Genomic DNA, 14,383 nt, shown 5'->3' with positions numbered 1-14,383 from the left:
TTCTGCACACTGTAAAAAAAATGGGGACCGTACCCCAAAAAAAGGTAAACTAATATTTGGTAACAGTATAGAAGTCTATTAGTGGCCATAATCATAAAGTTTGGGGCTCTTAAATTGTGTCAAATGGCTGCTATGTACTGTACATTTTTCTATAACAGCGAAAAAATTATAGAAATCTATTTTTTTTGGGCCAAAGCTAATACTCTAGATAAATTAGGGGTCCATAAAATGGGGGTAAGTATATTTTTGAGTCATTCTAGTGCACTTTTAAAAAATATAAAAGATACACCTGTCACTGGCTCCTGCAATGTTTTAAACGGAATTGGTATGAAATACCGCCGGCCGCATGGCTCGATTCCCGGCAGCGGCAGCCCGACATCAGCAGAGATCCCGGGAGCGGAAGCCCGACAGCGCTGGAAATCCCGATCGTGGATAGGTAAGTATTGTCTAACCTAACCTAACCCCCCTAACCCTCCATAGGGGTGCCTAACCCTAACCTCCCCCCCAAGTGCCTAACCCTAACCTCCCCCCCAAGTGCCTAACCCTAACCTCCCCCTTCCCCACTGCCTAACCCTAAGTCCCCCCCCGGGGTGCCTAACCCTAACCCTCCCTCCCCCTAGCCTAACCCTCCCGGGGGGGTGCCTAACCCTAAGTCCCCCCCGGGAGCCCTAAACCCAACCCTCCCCCCCCCGCGGCTGTCCGCTCGCGGAGCCCGGCATCGCTACGATTGGGATGCCGGGCGCCGGTCCCCCGGCATCGGGGAAATGCCAGGCGTCTACGACAGTCGGGAAGCCGGCTACCGGTATTTAGGCAGTCGGCTTCCCGATTGCATACCGTTTAAAACACCAGCCCTATCCATATAGCTCCCTAAAATACCTAACCTTTGAACCCATTTTCCTGCACTATTTACTTTTTTAAACCCAAAAATGACATGTCATTAGTGGCCCAAATAAACTAATTAAAAAAAATATCTTTTCGTCTAATTAGTCATTAAGGTAGAGGTTGCCAAACGCAGTACTCAAGGCTCTCCAACAGTTCAGGTTTAAGAGATATCCATGGTGGGGCTGTTATCCAATATTCCAGGGGTTCTGCACCAAGTTCCGACATTTTCAGATAAAAATGGGGATTTTGCACAACTTTTCACCTACTGAAAACTTTTCTCTTAAAAACGGCTTATTGCAGCTAATTGGATACCCCCCTTAACTGATGATTTTCTTTGGGGGGGAAAAAAATGCTTAGAAATTGTCTGGTTTTTTTTTTTTTTTTTTTTTATGATTTAAATAAATGTTCTTGACCCAATTCAAACTAATCCCAAACGATTTTATTAAAATAAAAATAATAAAAAAACATTGTTTTTTTAAATACATAACATTAACATTGATTTTTATTATATTATTATTATTATCCTTTATTTATATGGCGCCACAAAGGTTCCGCAGCGCCTTACACAGTACATAAATGAGCACACAAGAAAAACAGTTAATAGTAATACAAAACAATACAGGACAAGGTTTATAAACATAGCTGCTAGGGGTGAGCGGGTTCGGATTTCTGAAATCCGAACCCCCCCGAGCCCCCCCGATCCGAGTCAGATCCGAGTCAGGCTCGACTTTTCCCGCCTGACTCGGATCTGAAATCGAGGCAAAACGTCATCATCCTGCCTTCCGGGTCTCGCGGGTTTTGGATCCTATATAAGGTACCCGCGTCGGCGCCATTTTCTCACTCGGCTGTGGACCGTGAAGAGGGAGGGTGGGAGTTAGGGCTGGCTAGGCTGTGTAGTGTACTGTAGTGTAGTGTAGTGCAGAGTAGTGTTGTGCTGTGCTGTGCTGCGCTGTGCTGCTGTTGTCCACTACTTCAAAGTCCATAGGGGCTGGCTGTGTTGTGCTGTGCTGCTGTTGTTAATAGGGGCTGTGTCCACTACTTCAAAGTCCATAGGGGCTGGCTGGACTGTGTTGTGCAGTCAGTTCTCCATAGGTGCTGTGTCCACTCCAAAGTCCTGTGCAGTGTCCCAGTCCTAAAGGGGTGCTGCAGTGTTGTCCAGGGGGTGCTCTGTCCATCAGGGGTGCTCCCCCCAAGTGCTAAAAAAATAATATTTTTTGTGTGTTTGTGAATTGTGTGCGCAGTAGCCGCACGTGCATCAACAAAGTAGTGCCAAGCGTGCGCCTGTGTCATAAGTAAAGGGCCGGCTGGCTTGACCGTTAAAGGGTGCTGTAACCCCCAAAGTACACTCCAGTCCAAACCAAAAAAATAATTATTTTCTGTGTTTGTGAATTGTGTGCGCAGTAGCCGCACGTGCATCAACCTGTGTCATAAGTAAAGGGCCGGCTGGCTTGACCGTTAAAGGGTGCTGTAACCCCCAAAGTACACTCCAGTCCAAACCAAAAAAAAAATTATTTTCTGTGTTTGTGAATTGTGTGCGCAGTAGCCGCACGTGCATCAACAAAGTAGTGCCAAGCGTGCGCCTGTGTCATAAGTAAAGGGCCGGCTGGCTTGACCGTTAAAGGGTGCTGTAACTCCCAAAGTACACTCCAGTCCAAACCAAAAAAAACATTATTTTCTGTGTTTGTGAATTGTGTGCGCAGTAGCCGCACGTGTATCAACAAAGTAGTGCCAAGCGTGCGCCTGTGTCATAAGTAAAGGGCTGGCTGGCTTGACCGTTAAAGGGTGCTGTAACTCCCAAAGTACACTCCAGTCCAAACCAAAAATAAAATTATTTTCTGTGTTTGTGAATTGTGAGCGCAGTAGCCGCACGGGCATCAACAAAGTAGTGCCAAGCGTGCGCCTGTGTCATAAGTAAAGGGCCGGCTGGCTTGACCGTTAAATGGTGCTGTAACTCCCAAACTACACTCCAGTCCAAACCAAAAAAAAAAATATTTTCTGTGTTTGTGAATTGTGTGCGCAGTAGCCGCACGTGCATCAACAAAGTAGTGCCAAGCGTGCACCTGTGTCATAAGTAAAGGGCCGGCTGGCTTGACCGTTAAAGGGTGCTGTAACCCCCAAAGTACACTCCAGTCCAAACCATAAAAAAAATTATTTTCTGTGTTTGTGAATTGTGTGCGCAGTAGCCGCACGTGCATCAACAAAGTAGTGCCAAGCGTGCGCCTGTGTCATAAGTAAAGGGCCGGCTGGCTTGACCGTTAAAGGGTGCTGTAACCCCCAAAGTACACTCCAGTCCAAACCAAAAAAATATATATTTTCTGTGTTTGTGAATTGTGTGCGCAGTAGCCCCACGTGCATCAACAAAGTAGTGCCAAGCGTGCTCCTGTGTCATAAGTAAAGGGCCGGCTGGCTTGACCATTAAAGGGTGCTGTAACCCCCAAAGTACACTCCAGTCCAAACCAAAAAAATATATATTTTCTGTGTTTGTGAATTGTGTGCGCAGTAGCCCCACGTGCATCAACAAAGTAGTGCCAAGCGTGCGCCTGTGTCATAAGTAAAGGGCCGGCTGGCTTGACCGTTAAAGGGTGCTGTAACTCCCAAAGTACACTCCTGTCCAAACCAAATAAATAATTATTTTCTGTGTTTGTGAATTGTGTGCGCAGTAGCCGCACGTGCATCAACAAAGTAGTGCCAAGCGTGCGCCTGTGTCATAAGTAAAGGGCCGGCTGGCTTGACCGTTAAAGGGTGTTGTAACTCCCAAAGTACACTCCAGTCCAAACCAAATAAAAAATTATTTTCTGTGTTTGTGAATTGTGTGCGCAGTAGCCGCACGTGCATCAACAAAGTAGTGCCAAGCGTGCGCCTGTGTCATAAGTAAAGGGCCGGCTGGCTTGACCGTTAAAGGGTGCTGTAATCCCCAAAGTACACTCCAAACCAAAAACATATATTTTTTCTGTGTTTGTGAATTGTGTGCGCAGTAGCCGCACGTGCATCAACAAAGGAGCAGCGCCAAGCGTGCGCCTGTGTCCCATAAGTAAAGAGCCGGCTGGCTCATTTCTTAAAGGCTGGTGTAACCCACAAAGTGCACTACTCTCCAGCAAAAATAAAAAAATATTTTCTGTGTTTAGCCGCACGTATATATCAAATCGTTATAGCATAAATGGAGGACCAAACTTTCTCCGATAAAAATAAAATAGAGAAAGATCAAGAACCACTTCCTCCTAGTGCTGAAGCTGCTGCCACTAGTCATGACATAGACGATAACATGCCATCAACGTCGTCTGCCAAGGCCGATGCCCAATGTCATAATAGAGGGCACATACAATCCCAAATGACAAAGTTCAGGAAAATGACCTTGAAAAAAACATTTAAATCAGCTGAAGAGAAACGTAAACTTGCCAATATGCCATTTACGACACGGAGTGGCAAGGAACGGCTAAGGTCGATCCCTAGTATGTTCATGACTAGTGGTTCAGCTTCACATGACGATGGAAGCCCTCCTCCCACTAAAAAAATCAAAAGAGTTAAGCTGGCAAAAGCACAGCGAAGAACTGTGCTTTCTAAGAAGATATCACAAATCCCCAAGGAGAGTCCAAGTGTGGTGGTGGTTGCGATGCCTGACCTTCCCAGCACTGGACGGGAAGAGGTGGCTCTTTCCACCATTTGCACGCCCCCTGCAAGTGCTGAAAGGAGCACCCACAGTCCACTTGCTGATATGCAAATTGAAGATGTCACTGTTGAAGTACAACAGGATGAGGATACTGGTGCAGCTGGCGCTGAGGAGGAAGTTGGCGAGGAGGATTCTGATGGTGATGTGGTTTGTTTAAATCAGGCTCCGGGGGAGACAGTTGTTGTCCGTGGGATGAAAAAGTCCATCACGGTCATGCCTGGGCAGAAGACCAAACATTCCACCTCTTTGGTCTGGCAATATTTCTATCCAAATCCGGACAACAACTGTCTTGCCATATGTACCATATGTAAAGGTGAAATAAGTAGGGGTAGGGACGTCAACCACCTAGGAACATCCTCCCTTATACGGCACCTGCAGCGCGTTCATAAAAAGTTACTGTCAAGTTCAGAAACTTTGGCTAAGACCGTAAGCAGTCCAGGGACACCTAAATCTCGTTGTCCTGTTGTATCCAAGCGCCTGCAAACCACACCGTCAACTCCCTCCTCGTCAATTTCCTCCTTAGTCAGGATCGGAAGTAGTCCTGCAGGCCATGTCACTGGCATGACTGACTCTCCTATCCGGGATTCCTCCGGAGGATCCTGCATTGCTACGCCTCCTGCTGCCGCTGTTGCTGCTGCTGGGAGTCGTTCATCATCCCAGAGAGGAAGTAGGAACACCACTACTTTTACTAAACAATTGACCCTCCAACAGTCCTTAGCGAGGAGTCTGAAGTACGACAGCAGTCATCCTGAAGCAAAACGTATAACTGAGGCCTTGACTGCTATGTTGGTGTTAGACGTGCGTCCGGTATCCGCCATTAGTGCAGTGGGATTTAGACAATTGATGGAGGTAGTGTGTCCCCGGTTCCAAATCCCGTCTAGATTCCACTTCACTAGGCAGGCGATACCGAGACTGTACAGAAACGTCAGAAAAAGTGTCCTCAGTGTCCTGAAAAATGCCGTTGTACACAATGTCCACTTAACCACGGACATGTGGACAAGTGGAACAGGGCAGACTAAGGACTATATGACTGTGACAGCCCACTGGGTAGATGTATCACCTTACGCAGCAACAGCAGCAGCGTCACCAGTCGCAGCATCTCAGAAACGCCAGCTCGTTCCAAGGCAGGCTACGCTGTGTATCACCGGTTTCAGTAAGAGGCACACCGCCGACAACCTCTTAGAGAAACTGAGGGAAATCATCGCCCAGTGGCTTACCCCACTTAGACTCTCCTGGGGATTTGTGATATCTGACAACGCCACCAATATTGTGCGGGTATTACATCTGGGCAAATTCCAGCACGTCCCATGTTTTGCTCACACAATAAACTTGGTGGTGCAGAATTTTCTGAAAAGCGACAGGGGCGTGCAGGAGACGCTTTGGGTGGCCCGAAAAATTTTTGGCCACTTTCGCCATTCAGCGACTGCGTGCCGAAGACTGGAGCGCCAGCAAACACTCTTGAACCTGCCCCGCCATCACCTGAAGCAAGAGGTTGTGACGGGGTGGAACTCAACCCTCTATATGCTTCAGAGGATGGAGGAGCAGCAAAAGGCCATACAAGCCTATACATCCACCTATGACATAGGCAAAGGAGGGGGTATGCACCTGACTCAAGCGCAGTGGAGAATGATTTTTGTGTTGTGCAAGGTTCTCCAGCCCTTCGAACTTGCCACACGTGAAGTCAGTTCAGACACTGCCAGCTTGAGTCAGGTCATTCCCCTCATCAGGCTTTTGCAGAAGCAGCTGGAGAAAGTGAAGGAGGAGCTAAGACGGAGCGATTCCGCTCGGCATGTGGGACTTGTGGATGAAGCCCTTCATTCGCTTTGCCAGGATTCCAGGGTGGTCAATCTGTTGAAATCAGACCACTACATTTTGGCCACCGTGCTCGATCCTAGGTTTAAAGCCTATGTGGTGTCTCTCTTTCCGGCCGACACAAGCCTGCAGAGGTGCAAAGACCTGCTGGTGAACACACTGTCAGCTGAAGCGGAACGTGACACGTCAACAGCTCCTTCTTCATTTTCTCCCGCAACTGGGGCTGCCAGGAAAAAACTTAGGTATCCTAAGCAACCCGCTGGCGGTGATGCAGGGCAGGCAGGACCAAGTTTGGACATCTGGTCCGGACTGAAGGACCTGGCAACAATTTCTGACATGTCTACTGTCACTGCATATGATACTGTCACCATTGACAGAATGGTGGAGGATTACATCGGTGACAGCATCCAAGTAGGCATGTCAGACAGTCCATACCTGTACTGGCAGGAAAAAGAGGCAATTTGGAGGTCCCTGTACAAACTGGCTCTATTTTACCTGAGTTGCCCCCCCTCCAGTGTGTACTCCGAAAGAGTGTTTAGTGCAGCCGGGAACCTTGTCAGCGAAAGGCGTAGGAGGTTGCTTCCACAGAATGTGGAGAAGATGATGTTCATCAAAATGAATTATCAGCTCTTCCAGGGAGACCAGCCTCCAGAACGTACAGAGGGACCTGTGGTGGTGGATTCAAGTGGGGACGAGTTAATACTTTGTGAGGATGAGGATGTACACACTGAAGAGGGTGAGGAATCGGTGGATGAGGACGACATCTTGCCTCCGTAGAGCCAGTTTGTGCAGGGACAGATTAATTGCCAGCTTGTTTTGTGGGGGCCCAAACGAACCAATCATTTCAGCCACAGTTGTGTGGCAGACCCTGGCGCTGAAATGATTGGTTTGTTAAAGTGTGCATGTCCTGTTTATACAACATATGGGTTGGTGGGAGGGCCCAAGGACAATTCCATCTTGCACCTCTTTTTTTTCTTTGCATTATGTACAGTTTGGGGCCTAGTTTTTCAAACTGCCATCCTGTCTGCCACTGCAGTATCACTCCTAGATGGGCCACGTGTTTGTGCCGCCCACTCGTGTCGCTTAGCATAGTCATCCAGCTACCTCGGTGCAACCTTTTGGAAATAAAAACACTATTGTGAGGTGTGAGGTGTTCAGAATAGACTGGAAATGAGTTGAAATTAAGGTTATTGAGGTTAATAATAGCATAGGAGCAGAAAAACCTACAAATTCTGTGATTTTAGCTGTTTTTATGCTTTTTTTCAAAAAAATACAGATCCAAAACACAAAACCCAGAACCCAAAACACGGAAGGGTGGTTTTGGCAAAACCAATCCAGATCCAAAACACGAAGAAAGATCCAGATCCAAAACCAAAACACATAACACGAAAAGTGGCCGGTGCACACCCCTAATAGCTGCATAACACAAGCAGCAGGACATGAGCAACCAGGTGTTAGGTGTCGTTGTGGGGAGTTAGGAGTAAATGATACTATTAGTAGGGGGAGGAGAAGCACGTGAGGGACGAGGGCCCTGCTTGTGAGAGCTTACATTCTAAAGGGGAGGGGTAGACAGACAGGGGCAACACAGATGGGGTAGATAGTGAGGAAGGAGCATGGAGCAGGAGGTTAGGATATGTGCTGCGAAATGTGTGTGTATAAGATGACCTGATGTTATGTCAAAATTAAGTCCTTCATTCATCGATCTCTATGACAGAAAATAGATTTTAATTATGTGTTATTTACATGAGAGAAGTACAAAATAAAGTAGTAGCGCTTTAATTATTGTGTGTTACATTTTAGCATCTAAATACATCCTGATTAAAATGCAGCTATTACAGGACATGCCATCCTAATACAGTAGTGAATACTTTAGTCCCATCTGCTGGGTGCTATGCCATGTCCTGTGAGTGGGTGCATCTCGCATAATAGACCCACCCACAAATGGGTGCAGCCATGCCCATCATGATATGGTCCCACAGGATGTTGCAGTACCCAGGCCCAGACCATCGATGTTCGGAACATCACGACCATTACGACTTTGATATCCCCAGCAGCCGCCAATGGGAGGGCTGAGGGGTGGTTAATTTTTCCCTGGCGGCAGGTGGATGCAGCCGCCAGGTGGGGGGGGTCCTGCCATGCTGACTGATCATCAGCGATCGGCAGCACGGCAGACACCAGGGGAGGGTGAAGAGATGCAGAGGGGCCGGGAAGTTTCTCTACAGGAAGATATCTTTAGGCAGCCGTGCACTGTGCGTTTCTGACAGGTCACATAGTTTGCGACTATGTCAGTAAATACACAGCCTGGGGTGGTTGCAAACGAATTCTATCACACTGGGCAAGTGGTTAAATGGTTGTGAGGATACTGGGCTAATGTTTAGATCTTTTTGCCCACTCAGTGCAGGCTGGTCACCTGTAAATGCCTTATGTGTCACCTGTGTGTACCCAGTACAGAATCACATAGACAAGTACCTGGGAAGATACACTACGTAGTATTTTATATAAAAAATTATTTACTATGCACATTGGATATTGGTAAGTGCATGTGATATTCCTAAGTCACCATAGCCACACCGTCTTCACTCCTTTGCCGGTTTAGCAGAGACCATCCTCAATGTCCTATTGCTTTTGTTGGGTTAACAAAGGAAGACAAGTCTGAAGAGCAGGGGCGAAACTAGGTATGTGAAAGCCCCATAGCAAAAGTTTGTAAGGGCCCCTATGTACCACCCAATGGTGAAAAATTTATATAACACATGTAACTTTGACAAGGAAGATGGGCCCACCTCAGCTCTGGGCCCCATAGCAGCTGCACCCGTTACACCTATGATAGTTATGCCCCTGCTGAATTGGCTATAATATCCACACAGGCGTAGCCCTGGATCTCTCAGCCATCACTGGTTACTCCTAGTCATCTTGTCCGAAATAAAAGGTAGAGCCGTGACTGAGTAGCTGGGTGCCCTCCCCACGCAAAATGCCGCGATTTGCGGGTTTAATCGGCTTGAGGAGAAGCCAGTATGATGCATTTCCATTACAATTGTGTCATTTGGCTCCACCCCTTTCCTATTGACCCGTGAATCATGGCCAAAGCTGCAAGGGGGGCGGAGCTTAATAACACGGTGCCTTCCTGCCAGGTTCTCTCCCCATCCACAACATGCAGTGCAGATGGTGCAAGGTAAGTGTGTGTGTGTGTGTGTGTGTGTCTGTGTGAAATGTGTGACGTGTGTGTGTGTAATGTACAGTATGTGTGACACATGCATGTGTGGTGTATATATGTGTTTTTCTGTGTAACTGTATGTATGTGTGTGTAAGTATAAAAATATATGGGTGTGGTGTATGTGTATATATAAATATATACAATTATTTTGATAGGGGCCCCCACATAGGTGTTGCCTCAGGGCCCCCTCAAACCTTAATCCGGCCCTGTTTATTAGGCAGTACTGTATATGATATTAGGGAATCGATATGTAATGCCGGGTGTCGGGATGCCTACTGTCAAAATACCGACAGCGGCATCCCGATGGTTGGTATCCCGACAGGGGTCGGGTAAGTATACTTACCCTCCCCCCTTCTACCCCTATCCCTAACTGTCCCTTTTTGTAGCCTAACCGTAATCCTCCCCATCCCACACCCTAACCCTCCCCGTTAGTGCCTAAACCCACGACTCCCCCCTTCGTGCCTAAACCTAACCCTCCCCCCTTAGTGCCTAATCCTAACCCTCTCCCCTAGGGATGCCTAGCTCTAACCTCTCCCTCTCAAAATGCTAACCCAGCTACCCTACCTAAACCCCCCTCCCCCGCGTCTAACTCTATAGGGCGCCCTGGACTTACGTTGTTCGGGCTCCCATCCTTATGTGTTCCGGCGTCGAGATTAAGATAGGCGTCGATATTTTGACACCTAACTTAAGTCCCTTGTCGGGCTTCCCATGTCTGGATTGAGACCGGCGTCATTGCTGCCACCGGTCTCATAACTACATCCCGATATTAAAGCATAATGCTTTAGCACAGTACTGTACATCACTATAGAGGGGATCTGTATTAAACCTTCAAGAGAGATAAGGGCCCATTTATCAATAATCACATACTGTATCACATTGCATGATGCAATATTAGCACCTAATGTATGAAAATACACATGCAGGGCCAGGGGCTGCGAAAGGAACCTATCCCTGCGATGTGCTCAGAGTGAAGAGACCACGTTAGCGGCCTCTTCACTCCTGTGCCGGGACTAGGCACGGTCTATCGATGGCGTTAGCTGCGGGAGCCATGCTCTGGAATCCCCGGTAATTAGTAACTATACCCTGAAGATTGGGACAAAGGGTTCTATTTACTAATTCTGGGATGGAGATAAAGTAAGCGGAGACAAAATACCAGCCAATCAGCTCCTAACTGCCATGTCACAGGCTGTGTTTGAAAAATGATAGGAGCTGGTGGGTAGGTACCTTATTTCCGTCCACTTTATCTCCATCCAATGCTTAGTATATAGACCCAAAGATACATAGATACACGAGAAAGCTATATTATTTGCAGGTGGGCAGGGGCCAGTGCCAAAGGCATCTTAAGAGAGGAGGGGGCCCGTGTGCATTCTCCGTGCAGGGCCCCCTCCTCTCTCCCTGGTAGACGGCAGCCGACTGACATGGCTGGCCGGCCACCACAGAAGCAGAAGACTCTGGGCACTAGAGTGTACCCGGAGTCTACTGTGCATGCGCAGAACGCCGGAAAAATGGCCGCGGCGGCCATTTTCCGGTGTTCTGTGCAGCGCTGACTCCCGACGCTGGACAACAGACAGGTTATCTTTTAAATTATATAGCTGCAGGGTGTGCGGTGCGGGGGGCCCCCATGGCGCATGCAACTTGATGGATGAAGGTTCCCAGCACTAATGAACCGCTTGTGACTGGCTGCTTTTGAATGCTCTGCTGGAGCTGGTTTGTAATTTTTGTCGCTCGGTTCCGTAGCACCATATAAAGCAAATAAAACTGACAAAAAATTACAGACTAATACCAGCAATAAATTATTTCACATAAATACATAATTACATTGTGCAAGTAGCATAATTATGTATAGAAGACAATGGGGAGAGGGCCCGGCTTGCACGAGCCTACAATCTATATTATGCCTTCCTGTACTGTACGTGTTTTAGGCACACTTTTTTTTTTGTTTAGTACAAATGAAAAGGGGTTGTTACTGCTGCATTAGGGAGGTTTTAGCAGTTTTATTTATGCCTAATATCAAATGCATTTGTTGTAAATAAACTAAATGGTTCAAAAGAACATGGGCACAAGTGGGATGTAAGTGTATGTGATATTTGCCGTATGCTACTTTTACTGACTGGCATGCAATTTAACATAGTGGCCACTTTGCATATGCACACAATTGTGGCACTTTTAATAAATGGTTTGGGGCATTGTTGTGGCCAACTGTGCATCGGCCCTCAAAGCTTCGAAAAGTTTGCCTAAGCATGTCTGCAAGTGAATTATTTCGTTTTACCACTAGAGGTCACTGTTATAAATGTTGACCTTATTACTCACAGTTCTCTATAGTTAATTCCCCCTTTTGGAGGGAAAAAATGGTTCCCTTGTGCAATAAGGAAATGTTTCTGCCCATTAAATTGCCTGACTTTCCCCTGAAATGAGTAGACTGTACAGGAGAAAGTCTATTTAATTGTAGATGCTAATTTCCCTTGCTGCTGAGGATGGCGAGACGCTACAGAAACAGTGGGATTCAGGCACAAAAGTGCTTTAATGCCACTGTACACCATTCAAATCAAAATACATTTATAAATATTGGGAAGCATCTGCCCTCCTTCAACAGGCCCCCCCCCCCAATTCTCAACAAACAGCATAGGTTGGTTTATAATAGAGTGTGTGTTCTCCATGTCTTGATGAAACCCACCCTTAGGCAATGCCTAATATGCCATATTAAGCCATACTTACCGACTCTGATGCCCCCTCCTCCGGGAGTGGACTGCCAGGTCGTCACAGAGGGGGCATGGCCCCATCAAAGGTGGGCTGTGCAGGGGGTGTGTTGCCATGATAACATCATCATGGCCACGCCCACCATCTATACAGTCCCGAGAAAACCGGTATTGTTTAGCAGGGGGTGGGACTACGATGACTACGCTAATCGCGTCATCGACCCCCCCTGAGTGCGGGTGGCTAGAGGGGGTTCACGGGACACTTGCCCACTTTTCTGGGTGGCTTGGAGCACCACCCGATTTTCGGGAGCTTCCCGGCCATTTCGGGAGAGTAGACATGTAAACAAATAAGTAGAATTCTAGACGTGTTCACTTTGCTGAGGGGCAGCTGCTAAATAAAGTCTTGGGTACATCAGTGCCAGGGTAATAAACTTCCACCTTATAGTGTGTCTATACTCAGTTACTGACTCAATTGTACATGTGGCAGCCATTTTACTGGAAACAAAAAAATGCATAGAGACCTATGTAAATAACTCTATGGCTTCAGGATTGGAGACAAGCTGATGGTACATTTGATCACCAAGTGATGGTTCAATTGATCACCAAGTGAAGGAGCAAATTATAAGAAAATTGCTGGATGAAATTATCATTGTGGAGTTCCCTTGATAACCAGGGCACCGTATATGTGTGTCCCCCACTGATGCAGATAGTTCAGGGATTGAGTGCAATGGCAGGCATCAGTGACAGCCTAAGGGGTAAATTTACTAAATGTACACATCCACTTACCGATTTCTGAAGTGGTGGATTTTACTGGGGGGGGCTGCAGACTCGCAGCCCCTAGGTAAGATCCGTCACTGGCTGGGACGCTGCTGGAGAAGAGGACCGACCTGCGCCAGGAGTATTTTTTTAGGGCCAAATTGGGATTTCTACTGGACAAGGGGTCCGAACACCAGGGACAAGGTGAGTAAAGTTTGTGTGTGTAATAAACTTATACTTTCTGCAGTGTGAATGTCCTGTCATTTTTTACTATTATTTTTACAGTGGGGGTACAGGTGTCAGACGCCTGCTGGCACTTGTAGTTCCACAAGCGCCAAAGGGCAGACACGCTGGCATTTGTAGTCCCACTATAAAAATCAATAGAATATATGAATATCACTATTATCCCTGCATCCACTGGCCAGGGGTGCATGGGAGAGCCCCAGGCTTCAGCCCAGGCTCAGGAAAGGCCGGGCCCCTTTATTGGGGGTTCACCATCTTCCCTGGGATCCCTGGCATGGGCTGACTAGTAGTAATGCTGTGGCCAGGGACCTAGTGAAAGGGTCCCAACTAGTTTGAGCCTGGTGCTGGTTTTAAAAATACGGGAAACCTCATGCAATTTTTCCCCCATATTTTTAAAACAGGAACAGCTCACAGAGCAAGTTCATAAATAATAGTGGAACCCTAACCATTTCATCACCCGTAATTTTAGAACCAGGACTGACTCATAGAGCCTGGAGCTAGTTATGCGTTTTTTGGGGGGATGGGGGGCTTTCTGCTTTTAACACTATACACACATGCAGCCTGCACATATCTCACTGATATGTGCAGACTGCATGTTCTGGTGTGTTTGGCTGCAGTCAAACACAGGGAACATAAGGATAACGGATCACATACACCATCGAAAAACACGATTCAGCAAAACACGATTCTTGGTAAATTTGAGTGTTTCAGCTGTCAAAAGTCTCCCGTGTTTCAGCGATGCTGTGAGTGTTTCAACTCATACCAGACACGATTCTTAGTAAATTTACCCCTAAGTCTCAAATGGGCAGAGTGTGTGGTAGATCCTAAAGGAACAAGGCCCATAAACCACCAATGAGAGTTCCAGCACCAGCCTCAGCAAGGGGGGATCAGAGTTCTGAATGCCCAGGAATGTGTGTGGTTTATTAAATGATTACATTGTATACAGTGCCTACCTACTATCAATGTAGTCATGGGAAATATATAGATAGTAACTACAACTTTAAAACTTTCTGTGAACTATTGTTATAAAATCAATTTATTTCAGACACTCCTGATATAGGCTAAGCAAAGCGATTCATTTTTGTGGCATACAAAACTTAGCTTTTTCTCCACTGT

Source organism: Taudactylus pleione, unplaced genomic scaffold, assembly GCF_031769625.1.
Source record: "Taudactylus pleione unplaced genomic scaffold, aTauple2 ptg000916l, whole genome shotgun sequence".
NCBI lineage: Eukaryota > Metazoa > Chordata > Amphibia > Anura > Myobatrachidae > Taudactylus > Taudactylus pleione.
This window is presented reverse-complemented; position numbering follows the sequence as displayed.